The sequence below is a fragment of the Sinohyriopsis cumingii genome, unplaced genomic scaffold, assembly GCF_028554795.1.
Source record: "Sinohyriopsis cumingii isolate HCF-2022 unplaced genomic scaffold, ASM2855479v2 utg000553l, whole genome shotgun sequence".
Classification (NCBI taxonomy): domain Eukaryota; kingdom Metazoa; phylum Mollusca; class Bivalvia; order Unionida; family Unionidae; genus Sinohyriopsis; species Sinohyriopsis cumingii.
This window is the reverse complement of record NW_028315909.1, coordinates 619,734-625,648: the sequence shown is the minus strand read 5'-3', so window position 1 is coordinate 625,648 and position 5,915 is coordinate 619,734.

The following is a 5,915-nucleotide window of genomic DNA, read 5'->3' as shown; positions in this document are numbered from 1 at the left end:
ATCATTATAAACTGTCACAATGCAGACATGGTAGCGATATGATTGCATTTTTTTAAAGCTACGTAAAAAATTACACACACACACACTTTACTAGGGTATTTGCTATTTAAAGAGATGGAATCTTGTTCATATTTCAACCGCTTTTTATTAATGATTATAGCTGTGACCAACATATACGATAATAATAATCCCGATGATGATGATGATGGTTGCTGTTCATGATTTGTTTTATTACTACTGCTCCATGGTTTTATTATATATCGAACTTGAAAACAGAAGCACTACCAGCAATAAAGTAACTTTGAAAACAAATCGCACTTAGTCGATATAAATAATATTGACATCAAAATGAACGTCAAATGCTCTTGTGCAAATGTATCGAAATGAACTATCACAAGCCGGGTTTTTATTTTATTTTTATAATTTTTTTTATTTTTTATTTTTTTTAATTTACATTTCTAAACCGAAATAAGTAGTACTTCAAGGCTCTGTCTATGGTATAAATATGTTCATGTACACTTTTCCATTGTAACTTTAAGTGTATAGACTGCAAATACGATGAAGCACAAATCGAGGACGTCGAGTGGTAACATTGGAACAATATTACTACTTCGGTCCAGAAGGATAGCGACCTATATATATATTCCTGCCTACTACCATGTAGGATGTATCAAACTGTATATTACTCAAGCGCTCTTTGTCGAGCGTGCTGGTGTGTGTGTAAATATAATAACTTTAACTGAAATATATACAATTAAATTATATTTAAAAGTGATGCGGCACCTGGGAGTAAAGCAAAAATGGAAGAAACAAACTTCCGGATCGCTACTATCAACAGCAAGGGGATATACACAGCGAAAGCAGACAAAATAGCCAAAGAAACAAACTTTGAGATAATAATGATACAAGAAACACACTATGGAATTAAGCCAGAATTCAAAATTTTAGTAGAAGACAAACTTAACGCAATAAAGATATGCAACAATTTTACAAACAATGATATTAGAGTGGGTTGCAACAATAATATTTTTTAATAAAACAGGCAGTAAGCTAGTAAAGGTTTGAGGTGGGGGAATTTTTTTAAGGGACGGTTGCTACATGTTAAAATGTTGAATTGCCATATTATAAATCTGTACATGCCAGCTAATAAAAATAAGAAACTAATTTTAAAGAAAACTTACATACCTACCTACAACAATATTCGATGGAAAATCTAATCATAGGGGAAGATTTCAACTGGGTAGGGGACGAAATTGACAGAACGACTGACCTAACAAGTGACAAAATATACCGAACTGAAATGGTAAATTTATTAAATAAACACAATTTACATGACATTCATAGAAAACTGAACATTTTAAGAAGAGAATTTACCTTTAACTATAAATAAAACCAGTCTAGCAGGTTTTATAATTTTTATGGGAATTTTTATGATCCATTAATATATATTAATGCTGCAATAACCAACCAAAAACTATCAGACCATTTCATGTTCATTATTGACCTAAAAATGAAAAAAAAAAAAATAATAGAAAAATATGGGCCAAATAATAAAATAAAAAAAGAAATTGAAACCTTCAAAAATGAAGAAAATATTAATATAATAATTGATTGGGATGTTTTTGAAAAACATAATAAAAAGAATATATATTCAGTACTCAAATAGAGGGCGGAAAAACAGAAAAAAGACAAACACGAACTCAGATTTGAACTAAGCAAAACAACAAACGACGATGGAGAAAAAAAACGATTGACAGACAAAATTATAATCGTTGAAGAAGACGAAAATCAGGGGAGAATAATAAGGGCGGGAAAATTTATAGAGATCTACAACAAGGCAAAAAACTTATATAAACGAGAAGAATTTAGAAAAGATGGTGATACAATTTTAAACAAAATCAAAATAAACAATGTAACCCATACTGTAAAAGAAGATATCCTAAATAATATTTCCCAATATTATAAAGAACTATACACCACACAGAACATATACTTCAGCACAATCGACAGCTACTTAAAAAATGTCGACTGTGAGATGACATCAACAGAACATAGAGACCAATGTGATGACGTCATCTCAGATGAAGAAATCACAAAAAGTATATCTACACTCACAACAATCGCCAGGGAACGATGGACTCACCGTGGAATTCTATCAAAAGTTCCACGGTGAACTGACCCCGATCTTAAACGCTTTGTATAACAATATATTTTTAAGTAAAAATAAAATGACTAAATCTATGAGGGAGGGAGTTATCACACTTATATACAAAGGGAAAGGGGATAGAGACGAGATTAAAAACTGGAGGCCCATATCACTTTTAAACACGGACTATAAGATTTTAAGTAGTATTTTAACAAATAGAGTAACGGGTAGGATAAACAAATAATTATTGTAAATCAAACTTGTGGGGGGGGATATACAAAACAAAATTTTAAACATTAAAACTATAATTAACTACATAAATGAAACATGTATGATGAGTGTTATGGTACTCTTCGACCAGGAGAAAGCTTTCGACCGATTTGAACAAAACTATATAAAGAATGTTTTTAAAAAATTTGGTTTCAGACCCAGTTTCTGAAATGGACCAAAATCCTACAAACTGGGATAATTTCATGTGTACAATTAAACGGGAAATGCACGAAATAATTTGAAATAAAACGATCAGTGAGACAAGGATGTCCACTATCAATGCTACAATACGTAATGGCAATAGAAATCCTAAGTCACACGATAAGAAACAACCCAGAAATACAAGCAGGGGCGTATTAACCATTAGGCAGACTAAGCACTTGCTTAGGGCACCAGGGCCAAAGGAGGCACCACAAAGTTGAGAAAAGGGTGAAAAGAAAAAAAAAAGCGAATGAAGATTTGTAAAAACAAATTGATAAAACTAGTGCCAATTGATCATAATGTTCTGTTTCTTGATCATGGTACACCCTAGGGTTATCTTCCCAGGTGTACGTTGAAAGGAGGGGTCACCAAGATTTGTCAGTGCTTAGGGCACCAGTGAGCCTTAATCCTCCCCTGAATGCAAGGCATACAAATACCAAACCTAAAAAAGAATAAAAAATGCTCTAACATGCATATGATTGCACCAACTTTATAAGAGAGGGGAAATGCTATATGCATCTAGTAGAAGAATTTGAAAAATTTGGTAAAGCGTCGGGTTCCAAAATAAACCACAACAAGCACGAAATCTTAAAAATAGTTAACTGGAGGGGCAACCACCCTGGATTGACCCCCCCCCCCAGCACACACACACACACCTACTGAGAGACACGGTAAAGGCTCTAAGGGTTTACTTTGGTAAAAAAGAAAAGAAGCTGTAGAAAACTATGAACATATTATCAACAAAATAAGAGAAAATATGAAAATCTGGCCATGGCGCCATTACGTATCATGGAGCGGGCCCAAGTGGCCAAGACTTATTTATACTCAAATATTAACTACATAATTAAATCCATATATATGGATAATACTATTTTAAACAAAACAGACAAGGAAATAATAGATTATATATGGAATCATAAAATGCATTATGTAAAAAAAGAGACATTATATAGGGCCAAAAGCAAAGGGGGCTTGGGGTTGCCGACCCCCCTACTACTATAATTAACTAACATAATCAATAGATCAAAATATTGCAATCAGACCCGGCTACAGCGTGGGAAGCACTGTACATCTACTGGTTCGGCTTCACCTTGAGAAACCGACCAGAGATATACAAAAATAACAAATTAATATAAAAAAATTGAAGTGCCACGCAAATTTAAATATATAAGAGAACTAATTTTAAAATATAGAGACAAAACAGATTTATGGAAAATAGAAATAAGTAAAAGTGACGCTTGGATTAGAGAGGAGGTAACCAAAAATATAAAATGTAGATTAGAGCAGGACAACTGGGGGGTAAATTGGACAAACACTTGGAATAATTGGTGAAAATAAGATCTGTCAAACACAAAGTATAATTTTTTAAATACCTGCACAACACCTGGCTAACAGACGAAAAAGCAATCAAACGTCGTATGCTCAGGATAATACCGAAATGCCCTTTATGTAAAACAGCGAACTTCACCAAACTACATACGATTGCCCAATGTGAAAAAACTAAACATAATAGGATAAAGTTAATAATGGAAATTTGCAAAAAAAATATAAGTATAACAAAAATAACATTTTATTCATAGATGTAGACTACGAAAACAAAATCGTTCTAAAAATGTATAGACTATATAGTAACTACGATGATATCCTGTGAACAGGTGATAAAGATTTTTAAATAGGATACGCCGTAAAAATAAGAATATTAACCACAATACGAACTCAGTACGTCTTACGACGAACAGATACTTACCGTCAGGCTGATATAACGCAATTTATGTTGGAATTGGGGGAGAGAGGAATAGGTATGACAGACCGAAGGGTCGCGTAGCGCAATTGCGAGCTGATGCCATACCCATACCCCCTCCTCGCACCCCACAACAGCCATATTTTAAAGAAAATTTCAAATTATATTTCAAATATTTCAAAGAAACCCATATAACTTTTTTTTTAAAAGAGAAAAGGGAAGAAAGGTAGAAAGAAAACAATAAAAGAATTTTGTAATTTATTTTTTTTTCTTTCTACGAAAAAAAATTCTAAAGACATATATAGTAAGGGATACAGGGAAAATATAAGGGGGAAGTAAATAGCGATGACATCATGGGGCTAAGTCACATGGCGCTAAGCGAAGTGGACAGGCCCATCAAAAGTCTTTGAAAACACGCCATGTAGAACATAAACAGACAAAACAGAGACACAAATACATACTGTATAACACTTAGTTTAAAACCCTACTAACTTCTTCTATATCTTAAAATCCATACAGCTCCTGCACTGCATGGTTGACCACTGTACAATAATGTGGTCTCATACATACGTTTGGATCTTTCAATAAAGCATAATCAGATAAACTAAATGAAGGAAGCCTAACGCGACCCAGGAGAAACACATAAAGAATAAAGAAGCGTGAACCTTGGATCGAGCGTAACCTACCTATCAACATCTTTTAAACCTATTATGAGGAACGACACATATTATCACTCGAATAATAAAATGAGAAATTATTTTTTTTAAACAAAATCTAAATAGTACACCATTCCATCGTCAAAATTAGAAAACCATAAAACAAATTAAAAGATACAATATAACATCATAAAGGAAGAAATACAACTGGGAAAGATAGTTGATCTATACTTGCTGTCTCAAACATAAAGAAAATATAGCATACATACAATATAGCACCATTACATATAGCAAACACTGAGACCTAGGCGACATATAGCAAAGGTTACAAAATATTTCAAGGGAAGGAACTTCGAGCAAGGTGAGGGAAACCAGACTCGGACGAACAACCCTTTAGATAACACTATGGAAACATAAATACCCCATCAAAATATCTACAAACTAAATTTTTTTATATAAAATTTTGTTTTAAATAAAACATACAACACATCTGAGGGGGAAAGACACAAACATAAAATACTTTTTAATTTTTTGGAAATGGGGGGGGGGGCATATTTCCGGCGCCCCCCCCAAAAAAAAAGTGTGTTTGTGTGTGCGTGTGTGTGTTACTATACCCATTACATTACTTACAAAATATATATGGTGCTGACATTTTCGGCAAGAGGGAGACATACCGATATTCTGCATATAATTATTTTAATGTTTGTCAGAGCGAGAGTATTGGGGCCTGATCTGTTCAATATATTTCTCAACTGATATAGCGGGTATAATAGAGCCCCCCCCCCTCGAGTTCGCCACAGAGCGCTCGTGTAATATACGGTTTAATACAAAATACATGATCGTGGGCAGGAATATACAAATTTTAGTCGATATACATGATCGTTGGTATCTATACAAACGA